The 20,139-nt window shown below is 45.5% G+C and overlaps 5 non-coding genes across 5 annotated transcripts; 2 read left to right on the top strand and 3 right to left on the bottom strand.

Annotated features, from left to right (window-relative positions):
- The first annotated feature begins 96 nt into the window (after nucleotides 1-96).
- trnal-uag (transfer RNA leucine (anticodon UAG)) lies at nucleotides 97-179 on the top strand. Its single transcript has one exon. It is a non-coding gene; the product is annotated as a tRNA-Leu (tRNA).
- A 311-nt stretch (nucleotides 180-490) lies between these two features.
- Nucleotides 491-573, top strand: trnal-uag (transfer RNA leucine (anticodon UAG)). Its single transcript has one exon. It is a non-coding gene; the product is annotated as a tRNA-Leu (tRNA).
- A 1,012-nt stretch (nucleotides 574-1,585) lies between these two features.
- trnai-aau (transfer RNA isoleucine (anticodon AAU)) lies at nucleotides 1,586-1,659 on the bottom strand. Its single transcript has one exon. It is a non-coding gene; the product is annotated as a tRNA-Ile (tRNA).
- An 801-nt stretch (nucleotides 1,660-2,460) lies between these two features.
- On the bottom strand, nucleotides 2,461-2,534 carry trnai-aau (transfer RNA isoleucine (anticodon AAU)). The gene has a single exon. It is a non-coding gene; the product is annotated as a tRNA-Ile (tRNA).
- An 801-nt stretch (nucleotides 2,535-3,335) lies between these two features.
- trnai-aau (transfer RNA isoleucine (anticodon AAU)) lies at nucleotides 3,336-3,409 on the bottom strand. The gene has a single exon. It is a non-coding gene; the product is annotated as a tRNA-Ile (tRNA).
- Nucleotides 3,410-20,139: the final 16,730 nt, after the last annotated feature.

Here is a 20,139-nt window from a genome sequence, read left to right as displayed (position 1 = left end):
GGTTCAAGAATTCACTTCAAAAGTGTGATGAACAACAAATGTCATCTGTGACAGCATGATATTTTTTATAATTTCCACTATTTGACATATTTCTCAGTCAGGATGGCCGAGCGGTCTAAGGCGCTGCGTTTAGGCCGCAGTCTCCACTGGAGGCATGGGTTCAAATCCCACTTCTGACAGTCACTGGTGTTGTTCGTTGGCTGAGACATATGTAACATATTTCTCGCTGAATTGAAATACAGCTATGGTTTTTGTGTTAAAGAGTTGAAATATAATATTCCATGTGTGATTAAGAGGCATATTTAATAAATGATAGCAAGATGTTTTTCATCATTTTAGATACTTTCAGTATTTTTAGGTCAGGATTGCAAAGCGGTCTGAGGTACTGCGTTCAGGTTCAAGAATTCACTTCAAAAGTGTGATGAACAACAAATGTCATCTGTGACAGCATGATATTTTTTATAATTTCCACTATTTGACATATTTCTCAGTCAGGATGGCCGAGCGGTCTAAGGCGCTGCGTTTAGGCCGCAGTCTCCACTGGAGGCGTGGGTTCAAATCTCACTTCTGACAGTCACTGGTGTTGTTCGTTGGCTGAGACATATGTAACATATTTCTCTCTGAATTGAAATACAGCTATGATTTTTGTGTTAAAGAGTTGAAATATAATATTCCATGTGTGATTAAGAGGCATATTTAACAAATGATAGCAAGATGTTTTCCATCATTTTAGATACTTTCAGTATTTTTAGGTCAGGATTGCAAAGCGCTCTGAGGTGCTGCGTTCAGGTTTTCACTCAAGAATTCACTTCAAAAGTGTGATAAACAAGAAATGTCAACTTCTATGATGCAGGCAGTAAATAATTGTCAATCAGTTGTGAGAGACTATCACCTTTAATTTCCCCAGTAAAATAGACGGTGAAGAGAATGAATTTAAATATAATGGAAGTATATTTTGTTGGAAACAACAATGCTTATACCTGAGGAAATTCAACTTTGCACAAGACTTCTTACAAATATCTTGGAAGTTTCAACCACAAAGGGACTCGAACCCTCAATCTTCTGATCCGAAGGCAGACGCCTTGTCCATTAGGCCACGCGGTCACTAAATGCAACGGTTTCACTTTTTTCCAGCGCTATTATTCACCTGCAGAGTAGGAGGATCAGCAAAATATTTTTCAACACCCGACGTTTGCAACTTCATCATGAATTTAAACATCTACTGCAAGTGTGGACGGATTTATCGTTGAATGAGTGTTACCGGGGGTTTTTGGGATTTAACTTACAATCACATAGTATCACCATTACGTTCTGACAATGTCAGGTAAAGACACAGTTTTGATTTTTTTTAATTGGCCTGGGAGAATACTTGAGAATGTTACCAGTGGGATCACCTACTGGCTTGGCATTGCTAGACAGGATGGATGGGTTTCCACAAAAAAATATTTGGATGGAGGTAGACCATTGAACCTGGATGAGATGTAGTAACAGCTGACTTTCTATTGGATTCTTCTTTGGAATAGGACAGTTTCAGAGGCTGGAATAACACAGACTAAATAAAAACATATGATATTCTGGCAATCCTTGGCCAGTATGGGGATTGAACCCATGACCTTGGAGTTATTAGCACCACGCTCTGACCATCTGAGCTAACCGGCCCTTTTCTCTGATTTTATCCAACTACAGTAAATCCAGATTTCATGCCAAATGAGAACTTCTAAAATGCAGGCAGTAAACAATTGTCAATCAGTTGTGAGAGACTATCACCTTTAATTTCCCCATTAAAATAGACGGTGAAGAGAAGGAATTTAAATATAATGGAAGTATATTTTGTTGGAAACAACAATGCTTATACCTGAGGAAATTCAACTTTGCACAAGACTTCTTACAAATATCTTGGAAGTTTCAACCACAAAGGGACTCGAACGCTCAATCTTCTGATCCGAAGTCAGACGCCTTGTCCATTAGGCCACGCGGTCACTAAATGCAACGGTTTCACTTTTTTCCAGCGCTATTATTCACCTGCAGAGTAGGAGGATCAGCAAAATATTTTTCAACACCCGACGTTTGCAACTCCATCATGAATTTAAACATCTACTGCAAGTGTGGACGGATTTATCGTTGAATGAGTGTTACCGGGGGTTTTTGGGATTTAACTTACAATCACATAGTATCACCATTACGTTCTGACAATGTCAGGTAAAGACACAGTTTAGATTTTTTTTAATTGGCCTGGGAGAATACTTGAGAATGTTACCAGTGGGATCACCTACTGGCTTGGCATTGCTAGACAGGATGGATGGGTTTCCACAAAAAAATATTTGGATGGAGGTAGATCATTGAACCTGGATGGGATGTAGTAACAGCTGACTTTCTATTGGATTCTTCTTTGGAATAGGACAGTTTCAGAGGCTGGAATAACACAGACTAAATAAAAACATATGATATTCTGGCAATCCTTGGCCAGTATGGGGATTGAACCCATGACCTTGGCGTTATTAGCACCACGCTCTGACCATCTGAGCTAACCGGCCCTTTTCTCTGATTTTATCCAACTACAGTAAATCCAGATTTCATGCCAAATGAGAACTTCTAAAATGCAGGCAGTAAACAATTGTCAATCAGTTGTGAGAGACTATCACCTTTAATTTCCCCATTAAAATAGACGGTGAAGAGAAGGAATTTAAATATAATGGAAGTATATTTTGTTGGAAACAACAATGCTTATACCTGAGGAAATTCAACTTTGCACAAGACTTCTTACAAATATCTTGGAAGTTTCAACCACAAAGGGACTCGAACGCTCAATCTTCTGATCCGAAGTCAGACGCCTTGTCCATTAGGCCACGCGGTCACTAAATGCAACGGTTTCACTTTTTTCCAGCGCTATTATTCACCTGCAGAGTAGGAGGATCAGCAAAATATTTTTCAACACCCGACGTTTGCAACTCCATCATGAATTTAAACATCTACTGCAAGTGTGGACGGATTTATCGTTGAATGAGTGTTACCGGGGGTTTTGGGGATTTAACTTACAATCACATAGTATCACCATTACGTTCTGACAATGTCAGGTAAAGACACAGTTTAGATTTTTTTTAATTGGCCTGGGAGAATACTTGAGAATGTTACCAGTGGGATCACCTACTGGCTTGGCATTGCTAGACAGGATGGATGGGTTTCCACAAAAAAATATTTGGATGGAGGTAGATCATTGAACCTGGATGGGATGTAGTAACAGCTGACTTTCTATTGGATTCTTCTTTGGAATAGGACAGTTTCAGAGGCTGGAATAACACAGACTAAATAAAAACATATGATATTCTGGCAATCCTTGGCCAGTATGGGGATTGAACCCATGACCTTGGCGTTATTAGCACCACGCTCTGACCATCTGAGCTAACCGGCCCTTTTCTCTGATTTTATCCAACTACAGTAAATCCAGATTTCATGCCAAATGAGAACTTCTAAAATGCAGGCAGTAAACAATTGTCAATCAGTTGTGAGAGACTATCACCTTTAATTTCCCCATTAAAATAGACGGTGAAGAGAAGGAATTTAAATATAATGGAAGTATATTTTGTTGGAAACAACAATGCTTATACCTGAGGAAATTCAACTTTGCACAAGACTTCTTACAAATATCTTGGAAGTTTCAACCACAAAGGGACTCGAACGCTCAATCTTCTGATCCGAAGTCAGACGCCTTGTCCATTAGGCCACGTGGTCCCTAAATGCAACAGTTTCACTTTTTTTTAACTGTTATTATTCACCTGCAGAGTAGGAGGACCAGAAAAATATCTTTCAGCATGTTGTTCTGCAGTGTGCGTGCGAGGAAGCAGGTCTTCATTGCAGCATTGTATGTGTGTGTATGTGGGTGTGCGTGCGAGGAAGCAGGTCTTAAAACAATGTGTGTGGTGTGTTTCATCTCCCTGTTTTGGAGAGGGAGCAGTCGGTCTTCCGTCACACATGCGCTCTCCCTCCCCATCGCACCGTCAGTCTGAAGTGCCAACTTCCAATGTCCTGTTTCGCCACAGTGGAAGCATTCACCGGGTTGCGCCTGGGGCCCCTGCATGGAAACGCCTTCTCCTCCCACGATTCAATCCCCAGCCTCGTCCTCTCTGTTGGCCCCTCCCGTAAGAATGACCAAGTGGGTGGGGTTTCGGGCCTTCTTTCGGCACCCAGAGTCATTTGATGGATGGCTTGGAGCATCGCGAGCTGGGCTTTCTCCCCAGTCTGCTTGCTGTGTTTGTCTTGACGCATTTGATTTTCCACATGCATTTTATAATTGTGTCGTGCATGTTTTACCACTTCTGTGAGCCTGGCATCTTCCAGACCCACGACAGAGTGTTCAGTGGCAGTTTTGACGTCTGGCAGAAGCCCGTTCATGAAGGCGTTCTTGAGACGAGTTTCCCACACAGTCATGTTGGTTATGTCTGTGGGCTCCTCGAGGCCGCTGTGAATCTGAAAAGCAGCCACAAGACGCTGATAGTAAGACGTTACATCTTCGGTCCTACCTTGTTTTGTGCTGTTAATGAGGGCCATGTTTACTGCTGCCGAAAAAGCTGTAACAACAGCTGCATATACTGCGGTGACAAACGCTCTGTAGGCAACGTTACCTGCATGATCCTAGTCGGGTGCCTCGTGGCGGGAGTCACAGCCCTGACCAGTGACCCCTGACCAGTGACCACCGCTCTGATTTTACTGAAATCACTCAGGCCCACATGTTTGACCAGAAGACGATGGATCTCGGGTCCGGTGGGCATGAATTCTTTACAGAAGGCCAGGAACTCTTTTCCAAAGGCTGCACCGCTTTTGATGTTGGGCAGGTGAGAGGCTGCCTGTTGAATATCAGTCGCCCATCCGGTCCCGGGACCTGAATCATGGGGGCCTGGATGAGGGAGCCGTCAAAATTACCGTCCATACTGTCCATATCAGGGTTTGACCATTGGCAGGCCAGGGGCTTTGGAGTGGATTGGGCTATGGGGTAATGCGAGAAGGGGTTGGTCGGGGACATTGGTGTTGCTGGACCGCCCTGGTTCTGGAGTCTGGTGACGCTGAGGGTCTGGTATGGAGGTGGCGCTGGTCCCGCTTGTTGAGCTGGTTGAGGTGGGGGAGTTGTGTTCAGGAGAGGACTGCTTGCCCCTGTCAGGGATGGATACAGTGGAGAAGTGGATTATTCTGTGTTTCTATGTCAGGCTTTTCAGGTTTTGGACACGCCATTTGCTTCATTGTTTGTTTTCTCTCCCTACATTTACATTCCGTTTCCCAGTATGCCAGACATGTCTGGTTTTTCTCTGTTATTTCTAAGTCTTTAACTTATTATAAGTTATATTTTTACCACTTTTCAAATGTTTTAACTTTGCTTCCAAATGCCCTAGTAACATTTTAAGTTTAGCGGCACTCAACGAGCCGTTTTCTGGAAAACCAAACTCTTTTTTCCAGTATGGGAGACACTCTGTACATGTTTTCCCGTATTTCTGCTGCATCATTGCCACAATCGGACCCGACGGTTCCGTGTGTTTTGCGGACTGGCCACCCATCTTTTACTGGTGGACCCTACCGGTTTACTTATTACAATACAGTCGTCACCGTAAGGCGTAATTTCTTTACTCAAGGAAAAACTTTGCAAAAACCCCACTCAAAATTCACGTCACGTTATTACCACGATCTTATTCTAGAGTTAATTCAGTAGAATTCACGTTTGGTGAAATAACAATAGTCTTATTTTGAATGTAATTCAGCGTAAAATTCACGTTTAGATATCACCCCCTCTACAGTTACTTTAGTAGAATCCACGTAGGTGAATAACAACGGTCTCATCTTACCTGCTTCAGTATAAAACTCACGTGTGTGCTATTTCCACAGGTGGAATTCACGTTTGATTGGGAGGAATGGCCTCCCTGATCTGAACCCGAGCGGGTGTTTGTTACTGGACTTCTGTGCTAGTCACGGATTGTCCATAACAAACACCATGTTCGAACATAAGGATGTTCATAAGTGTACGTGGTACCAGAGCACCCTAGGCCAAAGATCAATGATCGATTTTGTAATCGTATCGTCTGATCTGAGGCCGCATGTTCTGGACACTTGGGTAAAGAGAGGGGCAGAGCTGTCAACTGATCACCATCTGGTTGTGAGCTGGGTCAGAGGATGGGGGAAGACTCAGGACAGACCCGGTAAACCCAAAAGTGTAGTGAGGGTGAACTGGGAACGTTTGGAGGAGGCCCCGGTCCAAAAGATTTTCGACTCACACCTCCGGCGGAGCTTCTCTCACATTCCTGTGGAGGTAGGGGACATTGAACCAGAGTGGTCTATGTTCAAAACCTCCATTGCTGAAGCCGCGGCGGTGAGTTGTGGCCTCAAGGTCTTAGGTGCATCAAGGGGCGGTAACCCTCGAACTCCGTGGTGGACACCGGTGGTCAGGGAAGCCGTCCGACTGAAGAAGGAGGCCTTCTGGGTTATGATATCCGGTGGGACTCCAGAGGCAGTTGCAGTGTACCGACAGGCTCGAAGGGCATCAGCCTCTGCCGTGATGGAGGCAAAGCAGCGAGTATGGGAGGAGTTCGGGGTAACTATGGAGAAGGACTTTCGGTCGGCACGAAAGTGTTTTTGGAAGACCATCCGGCACCTCAGGAGGGGGAAACGGGGAACCATCCAAGCTGTGTACAGTAAGGATGGGACCCTGTTGACCGCGACTGAGGAGGTTATCGGGCGGTGGAAGGAACACTTTGAGTAACTCCTGAACCCAACTACTACGCCCTCTTTGGTGGAGGCGGAGCTGGAGGCGGAGGAGGGATCATCGTCAATTAGCCTGGTGGAAGTCACTGAGGTAGTCAAACAACTCCGCAGTGGCAAAGCCCCGGGGATTGATGAGATCCGTCCAGAGATGCTAAAAGCAATGGGTGTTGGGGGGTTGTCTTGGATGACACGCCTCTTCAACATTGCGTGGAAGTCTGGGACAGTGCCAAAAGAGTGGCAGATCGGGGTGGTGGTACCCCTCTTTAAAAAGGGGGACCAGAGAGTGTGTGCCAATTACAGGGGTATCACACTACTCAGCCTCCCGGGTAAAGTCTACTCTAAGGTGCTGGAAAGGAGGGTTCGGCCGATAGTCGAACCAAGGATTGAAGAGGAACAATGCGGTTTTCGTCCTGGTCGTGGAACAACGGACCAGCTCTTCACTCTTTCCAGGATCATAGAGGGGGCTTGGGAGTATGCTCAACCAGTCTACATGTGTTTTGTGGACTTGGAGAAGGCGTATGACCGGGTCCCCCGAGAGATACTGTGGGAGGTGCTGCGGGAGTACGGGGTGAGGGGGTCCTTGCTTGGGGCCATCCAATCCTTGTACGCTCAAAGCGAGAGCTGTGTTCGGGTGCTCGGCAGTAAGTCAAAGGCGTTTCCGGTGGGGGTTGGCCTTCGCCAGGGCTGCGCCTTGTCACCAATCTTGTTTGTGGTCTTCATGGACAGGATATCGAGGCGTAGTCGGGGGGAGGAGGGTCTACAGTTCGGGGGGCTGCGGATCTCATCGCTGCTTTTTGCAGATGATGTGGTCCTGATGGCATCTTCCGTCTGTGACCTCCAACTCTCACTGGAGCGTTTCGCAGTCGAGTGTGAAGCGGTCGGGATGAGGATTAGCACCTCTAAATCTGAGGCCATGGTTCTCAGCAGGAAACCGATGGATTGCCTACTCCAGGTAGGGAATGTGTCCTTACCCCAAGTGAAGGAGTTCAAGTACCTCGGGGTCTTGTTCACGAGTGAGGGGAAGATGGAGTGTGAGTTTGGCCGGAGAATCGGAGCAGCGGGGGCGGTATTGCACTCGCTTTACCGCACCGTTGTGACGAAAAGAGAGCTGAGCCGGAAGGCAAAGCTCTCGATCTACCGGTCAATCTTCGTTCCTACCCTCACCTATGGTCATGAAGGATGGGTCATGACCGAAAGAACTAGGTCACGGGTACAAGCGGCCGAAATGGGTTTCCTCAGGAGAGTGGCTGGCGTCTCCCTTAGGGATAGGGTGAGAAGCTCAGCCATTCGCGAGAAGCTCGGAGTAGAGCCGCTGCTCCTTTGCGTCGAAAGGAGCCAGTTGAGGTGGTTTGGGCATCTGGTGAGGATGCCCCCTGGGCGCCTCCCTAGGGAGGTGTTTCAGGCACGGCCAGCTGGGAAGAGGCCCCGGGGAAGACCCAGGACTAGGTGGAGAGATTATATCTCTGCACTGGCCTGGGAACGCCTTGGGATCCCCCAGTCAGAGCTGGTAGATGTGGCCCGGGAAAGGGAAGTTTGGAGTACCCTGCTGGAGCTGTTGCCCCCGCGACCCGACCCCGGATAAGCGGTTGAAGATGGATGGATGGGAATTCACGTTTGGTCAATAACAACGGTCTTATTTTACCCGGGTAGTCAAGCGATCTGCGTTACGATCTCGGAGAATTTGTTCCGAGTGAAATCTCTATCGTACACGATCCTATCTACCTTCGCATAAAATGATGCATTAGAAATATCCCAGAATCATGTACTCAAAAAACATTTTTAAAAATAATAATAATAAAAACACCCAAAATGTAAAAAAATAATTGTATTCCCCAGACTATAACAACCACTTGATCAGTCATCCGTTTCCGTTATGTTCAACTCTTACTGTTACTTTAGAATTGGAATTTCAACTTCTTACCCGAGTTTGTAGATATTAATTATTTTTCGCTGGATACACGTGACGTCAATCAGGACTCCTCTGGTTTCCGCTGGTCCTTTCTCTCTTGTCTAAGGAGGTATGAGGCAGGATCATCAGCTGGTGATCCTGGAAAAGGCCTTTTTCTCCGGACGTGGAATATTTCAATAAAAGCTCGGTAGAAGAGAATGATTTGTCTGATAAAACAGAGTCTTGATGAATGATAAAAGTTGCAAAAAGTCCATTTATTGCTTGCAAGCAGGAGGTCAAATACACAGGCACGTATCACGGTGCTCTGTGGAAATGGCGTCTCAGAGCAGTAAAAATGCTGAGTTTTTATACACATGTGAAGGACATTCTCCGTGCCAGTTATGAGAAGCTGCAAAGCAGGTTGAGATAAGAACCCAAGTGAAGCTGAGGGTAGCACACATACACAAGATCCTCCTCAGTGGCCGGTGCAAATCATAATTAATTGACAGTAAAACATGGATCCGGATTTTTCGTACCGAATAAGATATGAACCAAGGCCATGAACAGAAGTCCTTTGTATTGAAGGGTCTATGAGATCGAGTTGACCGCCCTTTGTATCATGCTGCTCTTTGCACGTCAGGGTCAAATACAGACACACACGGGTTTAGCAAAAGACAATATTATAACATATTTTACCATTACATGCATCTCACACTCATACTGTCTCACACGCTCTCATGTCTCACACATTGTCTCTCATATTGTCACACACTGTCTCTCATTGTCCATGTCTGTACAATGTTGCGATGCAGAGAACATCTGGATAGCCGCTACATCTTTTGCTTTGCAGTGTGTGTGACTTTTCCTTTCTGGTACCTAGTGGTGGCCCCTTTCCCCTTCACTCCCCCACTCCTTTAGGCCTCCCTGAAACAGTCACCCTGTGCTGGATATTTTGTAATAAAAGCCTTATTTTTAAACAGACTGTTATTTAACCAACAAAAAGTAAAGCTTAAGATATCCTTCAGAATTCTTAACTCTATCTCCCCATAAATCTTTCTGCCTACTTGCCAGTACCACGTTGCCCCCCCCCCCCCCGCGCTCCCCTGAAGTCAGACATGCTCAACAAGCTTGTAAACTACACTCAAAAAAATTACTCGTTGGCTTTACTCAAAAAAATCATGGAAAGGATTTCCACATGATTAAATTGGTTTCTCTCTATGCTAAACAATTACGTTACTCTAACACTATGTTATTGTGTTGGGTTACTATAGTTTTTGTAGAGTTGAATTGATATGAATGGTTTAACCACTTTCAACTAGATTTTAGTTAAGTTAGTTGAACTTAATTTATTGAGTTCAAATTATATTTAACCTATTAATTCACATTAACCTAACTCAATAGAATTGAGTTGGCCGAACTTAACTTCTTAGTGCTAAAAGAAAGCCATTCAATCAAATGGAAATCCTTTCCATGATTTTATTAAGTTAAGTCCAAGAATAAATATTAAGTGCAAAAAATGACAATAACACAAATAAAGAAACCTTGTATTATGTGGTTGAGGCAAGTTTATTCACAGGTCATTCAAGCTGACACTTATCCAAAGCGACTTGCATTTACATTACATGTCATTAAAGTGGACGCATTTGCATTGCATTAGATGGTTTACATTTTTACGATATGGTTTACATGTACAACCCATCCCACACAGTGGGAGCAGTTAGGGGTTGGGTGTCTTTCTCAAGTGCACTTCCCAGCGCACCTCCTGTACTCCATGCACACGGTCACCTGTTTTGTATCCCCCAAAACATTACAATGAACACCACAGGTGTTAAAACATGAACGGACTAACATCTGATCATAGTAGACCAACCATGTACTGCCCCTATTTATTGACCGGCCTGAAATTCCAACTGACCTACACTCAAAAAGAAATCACCGTAAATTGACGTTATTTTACTGGCAGCAAGGACGCCAGGAATTTACCGTTATTTTACCGGTATAAGACCGTAAATGTTTTTTTACAATATGTTACCGTAAAATGGATTACTGTATGTTACCGTAAACCTGAATGCATTTTACTGTGAATTAACTGCAATTTACTGGCAGTCGACGCTTGTAACTTACTGTTTTATTTACAGTGCCCTACCGTAATTTATGGTATGTTGTCGTATATTGGATTACAGTTTCTTACCATACGATTACTGTTTTTGTGTTATAAATACCAGAATGTTACCGTTTACTTATAACCGTATACTTTTGCATTTAATTCCCCACAAATTAAAGAAAGACAACCAAACTCATTTCGGTCATAGTGGTTGGAGTTTTTCAGATGCCTTCAAGACAAAAATGTTCGGCATTTGTAACCAAGATCAAAACATAAAATATGCCGCATGTATACAATAATAAATAAATGAATCATAAAATCATCTGGAACAAGGTAAACTAACTGCAACAATACGCTAAGGAACACTTTCAATTGACGCCAGCAAACGGCTGGCGTCCTTAATCCAGTGCCTCTGTAAAACAAACCAAAATAAAATATTTAGAAACACTGTCATTGGTAAAATATTAGAATTACAAAGATGCGGAAGACAACAAGATGTAAGGAAAGAGAATGTTAAACATGCTAGGCAAATAACACTTACCAGTGTACCACTTACTTAGTTTTTATTTTTCAAGATCGTTTTCGTCACGTCTTAGTCAGGGAAAAAAGGTTCGTTAACGAAAAATTTTCGTCATAGTTTTCGTCGACAGAATTAACACTGCGCAGGCGCAACCACCATCACATAGAACCACCATCCACAGAAGCCTGTGGGGAGGGAGAGCACAGAGGCTTTAGGAGAGGGTAATGTTGGTTTATGAGTACAGTAATATGATTAATATCTAAAATAATAATAATGATGATGATGATGATGGCAGCAGCAGGTGTCAGGACCAGGGTCCAGAAGGAACTACAATCTACGGAGACCTGCTAGGGGAGAAAGCACAAAAAACTCAGCGGTACGATGTGATTGTAAAACGAGTATTGATTAATCTCGAGATCAGGCATGAAAACGGATCAAGGGTGGAAAAATGAGAAGGATATTACGTCTCTAGGGGTTTTCAACTGGTTTTGCCCCAGGGATCATTTTTTGCACCGACGAGGGGGGGGAGGGGGATTGACAACAACTAATAGGGGACAAGTCATTAAATACTCATCATGCATTATATTGCATTGCATATAATTACTGGAGTTTAACACTAGAAGCTTCATCAGATCTTTTTTAAATTCTTCTGTGGATTTGTTGCACCTTCTCGCTGTCTCTACATTATTACTGTACTGTCTGCTCTTGAAATACGAGTATGAAATGCTCAAGATGCAGCTTGAAATGTGTTGCAGCATATAGTTAAATGAATGCATCACTGACCTGTTCACTCTGTACACAGAAATCCAAAGTGAAACAAAGATTAATCCTTTTTGGAATGCAAATTGTGAGTCATTTGATAAAGATTATTTATATATGACAAATTGACTTATTATTTAGTGGTCATTTTCTTAGCTGTTAACAGTGAGTATCAGCAATTTACTTGTCATGTTTTCCAGCGGGAGGATGATGTAGAATGCGTGCCACAAACTATTGTTTCTAGAAAACGTATACTATAATATTTAAATGATTACCGTCAGCATTAAAAACTGAAATGTAAGTTCATAAAAAATATCACTGTACAGAGATTCAGAATTATAAAATGTTTATTAATACATGCAAAATTCTTAAAGAGTGACTCTCCACATCAGGTCTGGAGGATTTGTTCAGGATGGGAAGGTCTACTTTTGCAAGAAATAAACACACAAACTTCTAAAAATCAATCCACTTATTTACTTGTATTTTCGCAAGTTAGAATCCCTGTAACGTGCCAAAAATAATTGTTAGAGCGGAGTTGTGTGTGTCAGGTGTTTCCCTGTGAGGTGGCCTGCAGTGTTTTCCACCACGCTAACCAAAAATCCAAACCCTACGGCGCAAAATTGCTCTGTTCAAAGGAAACTCAGCAGAAAGTTAACAGAAGAATTCAGTCATTGCGCCTCGCTGGAGAATAGAGCTGTGAGAGTCAAATTTCACAAGAGTGTAAAAAAACAGACATTTGAGCTGCTTACGTTAATGAGAACTGCGGAGTACTAAAAACTTTATAGTAAAAAGTGTTTGTTTGTGTAAGTTTACCATGACTAAATATTACATTTACCTTTCTGTATTCCCAATGCAATCAGTTGATATAACTGTCACGAATGTAGGTTCTCGGGGCGCAGAGACAGCACGACACGGCAGGGTTGGTTGCAATACAATATGTCTTTATTGCAGTTTTCACACACACACGCACACACGCGCACACGCACACGCACACGCACACACACACACACACACACACACACACACACACACACACACACACACACACGGAGCAGTGAGGTCCCCGCGTCTTCCTCGTCTCTCCCTTGTCGCCGCTCTCACTGCTCTTAAAAAGACACGAACACAAAGTTAGATTGGCATCACCTGTGCGGATGCCAATTACTCCCACCTGGCACCGTTCCCTGAGCCACTCCCCCCTCTCTCCCGCTGCAGACGAGCCAAAACCACGCCCGCCACCACATACCCCCACCGCCCGACTTAGGCCGGGAAGCCCACCGGCCTAACCTACTCCCCCCCCCCCCAAGAGGGCGGGAGAGGAAGTCTGCCACGACCATCTGCGCCCCCGGCCTATGGACCACTCTGAAGTTAAAAGGCTGTAGCGCCAGATACCACCGGGTGATCCGGGCGTTGGCATCCTTCATGCGGTGGAGCCATTGGAGCGGGGCGTGGTCCGAACAGAGGGTGAAAGAGCGTCCCAGGAGGTAGTAGCGCAGGGAGTCCACCGCCCACCGGATGGCCAGGCACTCCTTTTCCACCGTGCTGTACCTGGCCTCCCTCTCGGACAGCTTCCGGCTGATGTATAAGACTGGGCGGTCGACCCCCTCCACCTCCTGGGACAAAACGGCCCCCAGCCCTCTGTCCGATGCGTCAGTCTGCAGAGTGAAGGGAAAAGAAAAGTCAGGGGTATGGAGGAGTGGTTCCCCACAAAGAGTCTGTTTCACCTTCTCATACTCTCGATATTCGACAGTTAGCGTGGATCTGGAAGGAAAACAGTTTAAATTCATTCGCATCAGACATGAGGATCCGCAATCACACAAGTTCATCTGTAAAACGAGACGGCTCCTTGTCGGTCTCCATGCACTAACCCGTACATGCAGCGTCTCGACGTAATTGGTCCCGTAGGTCAGCCTGGTGATGCCTTGCAGGTCGAACACAATCCGGTTCCAGTCATCAAGCAGCCTCAAAGGCATGGTGCAGATAAACGGATTTACTCGTGTCGTGCTGCGATAGGTGCTCGCCCGAAACCGCCGGCGATTGTTTTTATCGTCTTAACACACATGTGTCAAACTCGCAGGCAACTGCGCGCCCCCCGTATCGTTCACCACCCCGTCAGATTGTGAGCCCCACCCGCCGGGCAGATCGTCAGCACCATCCCTCACTATGACTATAATGGTCTGGCCCGCGTTTGATGCGTTTTTTTTCCAACAATGAGGGAAAAAAAAGCATGAATCTGGTGACTGCAGGGAAACGAACCCATACACACGCAACGCACATTTGTTTGTTCCGACACTGAGCCGTGGAAGCTGTCTGTGTCTGCAGGAATGCCTACCATACCTGGACTTCATAGAGGTGAAATCCTTCTTGAGATTTTTGACATGCATAACTAGAAAAGGAAGTTTGATGCCCAATGTCATCTTGGGGTCTGCGAGACATGATATATGTGGCACTGCAGGGAGCAGAGGAAACACAAGACGAGTGACATGGATGAGGGTGGCAAGTGCTTGAACTGGTTGACCTGAGCTGAAGAATCAGTTAAACATAAACTTACATGACAATCGCCTCCTCAAGCTCCAGCACCATCGAATTGGTGTCGTTCCTTACCTTTGAAGACACAGAAATATCATGTTTAGTTTACGCACAGAAATTATCTCAATGGCAATGCAGATCCAACAAAAACCAAATGCTCCGCCACTAGTGTCACCTGTTGCTTGGTAATCTCCTTTTCGGCCCACCTTGTGTATTGCTAACACTGACATTGAACCCTAACTAAGTACAAGGTTCTTCCTGAATAAGAAGGTGACTAATGATATCAGCCCCGTCAATTACGTAAAATCCCCCCCAAATCAATAACATTCAGGGGAAGACGCTGGAGAGTGTAGGATATTAGAAACAAATATACGATCCGGTTCATAAAATTAATAAAAATGCATATAGTGTACACCAGAATACAGCCATGATTCTGAAACTGTAATCAATAAAGCAATGACAATATTGTAAAACCACTGTCATTCTGCAACTGTAATAGAATAATACCAATGTGTAAGATTACGTGTTCAAGATTTGGAGCCTGGTCGGGGTTATCAAAAATTCAGCCGAATAACTTCTCTCGTTCTGGAAAATGTATTTGTCAGATCACAGGTCAAGTATCAGCGCTGCGTTTGCAAAGGCAGGAGCAGTTCAGGCAGCACACAGGCCGGAAGAACAACTAACTAACATCAGCAAGAACATCATGTTTTATAACCCTTGAAAGACAGAGAAGGAAAGATTTCTATTGGCCCTAAACTGGCGTAGAGGAGGACCTTCCACCTCCCGCATCTAAGATCCGGTCACTTCCAATGTCCAGACTCCTGACTTAACGTAAACATCGTAAACAGAGTGTGTATGTTGAATAGTGTTGGTGTGTCTCTAACCCCCCTTGGCTGGTAAATCTTCTAGTTGACCCGCAGACCTTACATTCCTCAGCCAGGACATAAACTGACTCCCCATCCTGTCAGACCCGTGTCTGCCTGCTTGGCAGATCCTGCTTACCCCCTTACCTAACTCTTAAATCAAGACAAGACAGCAAACCCCCAACTAAGCCCATGAAAATAACTTTTGATTATCAAATGTAGTTATGATTGTATTTGATGTAATGTAATCAACTGGAATGCATGCATGTAATACTTGAACAACAACTGATATTGACTAAGGATCATTCAAAATCCGAGTTACATTGAACTCACCAGAAGACCACTCCCAGAGGTGTGGACACTAACTTTCACACCTTTAAGCATTGGTATAAATACCTGTAGGAACCATTGTTCTGGAGTTCACTGGTGGAGACAACAAGCACTAGGGATGGTCAAAGGACTGACCTGGGGCCTGTTGGTTGCTGAGACCAGCGGCTCCTCAGCTGAGATGTTCTTTTTACCACAACGCCATGTCTTTTATTAAATACATTTGATTTTAACCTTTTGATCAGCGATGACCTCTGTCCGTCCGGCGTTTCTTCATTTTTGAACACAACAATTTGGTGACCCCGACGTGATGGAGAGCAATAGACGGACGGAGGAACAACTGATCTGAACAAAGCCCAGCGATCGATTTTCTTCACTCACACGGTGCCATCGAAAAGGTAACCGGCAACCAGTGGTTTTAAAACCTAAATGCTGTATAGTTTATCATAGAACATTTAGGTGTGAGTGGACAAGATATGATGTTTTGAGGTAAACTGAATTTTAGAGAAAAAAAAAATAATTTTTCTCTTAGTTTGGATGGCCGTTGTGATAAAAAGCACATTGTATATAGTGTTTGTTTGGACGTCTCTGTGTGTGTTACCGACAAAGCTCGGTTGTGTAGCGTTAACATTAAGCGAATGGGTGGCGTTAATTAACCGATCGGTCATAATAAGGAATGAGTGAAAACCTAGTATAGACCTCAACCGGATGAGGGAAAACGTATCGCAACTTATAGATTGGATACGTAATGCACGGTGTATAACGTTCTAACAGAGTTAAAGACCCACGTGGCGCGTCGGGACCGTGATGCCGAGCAAAGGAGGGGGATGAGGTTCGCCGATCAGTGGCGACTAGCGGTTGTCTCAATAAGCCTCTTTTAGACTATGTTAGAAATCACAATAAATTAAATAAAGTATGGACTAGACGACGCCTATATGGCTAGAAAGTAAGATTACATTTCGGAAATGAGCCTACGGGACTCCGTCAAATTTGCGGAATAATTGTGTGCAGAAACAAGACATGCGTCATGGGGACTCGGTCAGCATTTAATTAAATTGGAAGACCCAGGGAGGACAAAATTAATGGTAAAATTACAATACATTAGAGATGGGGGAATAACGTTCCCCCAGCCAATACACAGGGTTCCCGTAGTCGAATTGATTTTGTTTTTGTGCCAGCTGTGGCTGCTGTACGGAGGGCCGTGGTGGGGCCAGTGTGGTTCTCAGACCACAACCAACTTGAGGTGGCCTTTTCGGTGGCGGCCCCAATTTTTGGAAGGAGTTACTGGAAGTTGAATTGTGGGGTTTTGGAGGAGGAGGCTTTCCGTAGAGCCTTCACTTTACACTATGAAGGGTGGGTCTCACTGAAGCCTTTTTTTGACAATATTGTGGAGTGGTGGGAATATGTGAAGGTAAACGCCAGGGAGTTGACGGTGGGATATTGTTCACAACGAGCGAGGGAGGAGAAGGGGGGGTTTAGGAGGCTCCAAAGGGAGCTGCAGGCTATGATGGAGGCGTAGAACAAGGGGGAAAGAAGGGATAAGCAGAGGGAGAGGGAGGTGAGGGAGAATTTGGGCCTATACTTTAAGGGAAAAGCTGATGGGTTACTGAGGAGATGTGGGAGGGAATCCATCAATGTAGCAGAGACCTGTTCGCCCATGTTTTTTAAACAGGTGAGGGCTGCCCGGGCAAGAGCGTGCATTCCGGGGCTACGGGGGAAGGATGGTGACCTTGTCTCAGATCCGGAGGGGATGGTTGGGGTTGCCTCCAATTTTTTTGGGGACGCCATGGGGCCACAAGAGGTGGAAGAACCAGAGGAAGGAGGTTTTTTGAAGGGGCTTGAGGCTAGGGTGCCAAGGGAAGTGGTGGAGGCCCTAGAACGCCCGGTGGGTCTTGCAGAGTTGGAGGGAGCTATGAAAGGTTTGGGAGGGGGAAAGGTGCCGGGGATTGATGGGTTACCAAAAGAATTTTATGCGGCGTTCTGGGGGATCCTGGGGAAGGATTTTTTAGAAGTGGTGGGTGCAGTGCTGGAAGGGGGGCTGTTGGGGAGGACAATGAGGGAGGGGGTGTTGACCTTGCTACATAAGAAAGGGGAAAAAGAAGACTTGGGTAATTTCAGGCCGATAACTCTCCTCTGTGCTGATTATAAGATCATCGCTAGAGTGTTGGCCGGACGACTCTGATCTGCTCTGCCTCATGTGGTAAATGAGGATCAGACGTGTGGGGTGGAGGGGAGACGCATCCAATGGAATTTAGGGCTGGTGAGGGATTGCATTCACTGGGTGGAGGAACGCGGGGTCCCTCTGATGCTGGTGGGGTTGGACATGGAAAAGGCGTTTGATAGGGTGAACCAAGGTTTTTTGGCAGCTGTGTTAGAGAGGATGGGTTTTGGACCAATTTTTCGGAGGTGGTTAGGGATCATGTACACGGGGGTTGGGAGTAGGGTGGTTGTGAATGGGCATATGGGGGTTTTGGTGTCACAGCAGACGGGAGTGAGGCAAGGATGTCCACTCTCGCCACTGCTTTTTGTTATATATATTGAACCGCTAGCTGCAGCTATTCGGGCGGACGCGGGCGTGAAGGGATTGCGCCTTCCAGGGGGTGGAGGGAGGGATTTGAGGATATCCCAGTACGCGGATGACATGACGCTCTTTTTAACAACGGAGGGCTCCTTGCTCCGTGCTTTGGACGTCTTGGGGTCCTTTTCAAAAGTATCCGGGGCAAGGGTCAATGTTGGAAAATCCAAGGTTAAATATTTTGGACCTTGGAAGGGGAGGGGAGGGGGGCTGTTTGGATTGTCGGAGTGCGAGGGTCCAATGAGAATACTGGGGGTGGATTTTGAAGACAGCGAGAGTGGGCCGCTGAACTGGAGGAGGCGCCTGGCAGCACTAAGGTCACGAATAGGACTGTGGAAGGCCCGACGTTTGTCTTTAACTGGGAGGGTTTTGGTGGTGAAAGCGGACATTTTGCCGTCAATGATTTACCTGGCGTACGTTTTCCCCCTGCCACCGGAGTATAGGAGAAGATTAGTGCGGGATGTTTTCTCCTTTGTGTGGGGGGGATACGAGTATGTGAGGAGGGGCTGGATGAGACAAGGGGTACCAGAGGGGGGAAGGGGAGTGCCTGATGTGCCACTTAAGTTAGATGTTCTTTTCTTTTCCTTTTGCTGCAACGGGGTGAAGTTCCCTAGTGGGCACTGGTACCATGTGCTGCTCATGTTTTGGCTATCCTTTCTTTTGAGGAAGTGGGTTAAATGGGAGAACGGGCGGCCAAAAGGGGAGGTTATGCCACCACACTACAGGCAGATGATGGGCTGGGCTAAAAGGCACAAGGAATGCGGGGAAGGTGACCTAGGCCTGGATCATCGGGAACTATACAAGGCAATAGTTGCAAAACAGGGACCTGTGAGAGTTTGCGGGGTGGGCAGGGAGGAGTGGCTGTTTGCGCAGCACAAGGAACTGCCAAACAGACCGAAAGGACATCAACTGGCTATGTCTACATAAGAGGATGCCTGTGAGGGACACTTTATATAGGCATGGCCTGTCAAGGCTGCGCTCCTGCCCACGATTAGGTTGTGGCAGAGACGAGGACTTATCTCATGTATTTTGGGGATGTGGGTTTGCAAGAACAATGTGGGGAGAGCTGGGTTTTTTTTTTCCTAAACTGGGGGGACTGTCTTATGAGATGCTGATGCTGGGGGTGGGTCTGAGGGGACGGGGATGGGAGGGTTTTTTGTTGTGGTTGATTCTGTCAATAGGGAAGGCAGCACTGTGGGATGACAGAATGGCATTAATAAGAAGTAATGAGGTGAACAGGGTTGAAGGGGTGGTGGCGAAGGTGAGGGGGGAGGTGCGGCGGATGAAAAGGAGGGAGGAGGAGAGGCATGGGTACCATGCAGCCAAGGAGCGATGGAAGGGAGTGTTAGCTTAGGTAAGAGGGTGGGGAAGGGGGTTGCTATGGTATTGGGTGCATTGGTACAGTCTGTATGTTGTTGTTTTTTTTTTTTGTTTTTTTTGTTGATGAAAATGACAATGTAATGTAATATTGTGTGTTGGTGTGGAATGTGTAATAAAAAAAATTAAAAATAAAAAAAATCTGATCTGTTTTTGGCCACAAAAGCCAAGCGTTCGAGAACGGAACAATGGCTATGACACCCCACGAGCAGCCGATCCCAAGGGTCGGGCTGAGATATACTTTAAGGTTTCGAGCTACGAAAGAAGACGACCAAGTCCTGTCGAGAGTTTTTTTTGGAAAACAAGTAATCATGGGACAGCTGCATTTGATGGTGCAGGATGTTCTGTGTATCCAGTGGAACCAGCAGGAAAAAGCCTTCGACGTTACCCTTGGGAGCGAGGACATCTACAGAAGGGTGTCTGAAATCTGCAGAAAGGATGCGAAGGTGAGCCCTCTTG

The sequence above is a fragment of the Gasterosteus aculeatus genome, chromosome 13, assembly GCF_964276395.1.
Source record: "Gasterosteus aculeatus chromosome 13, fGasAcu3.hap1.1, whole genome shotgun sequence".
NCBI lineage: Eukaryota > Metazoa > Chordata > Actinopteri > Perciformes > Gasterosteidae > Gasterosteus > Gasterosteus aculeatus.
The sequence above is the reverse complement of the archived record's forward strand: the minus strand, read 5'-3'. Positions and strand labels throughout refer to the sequence as shown.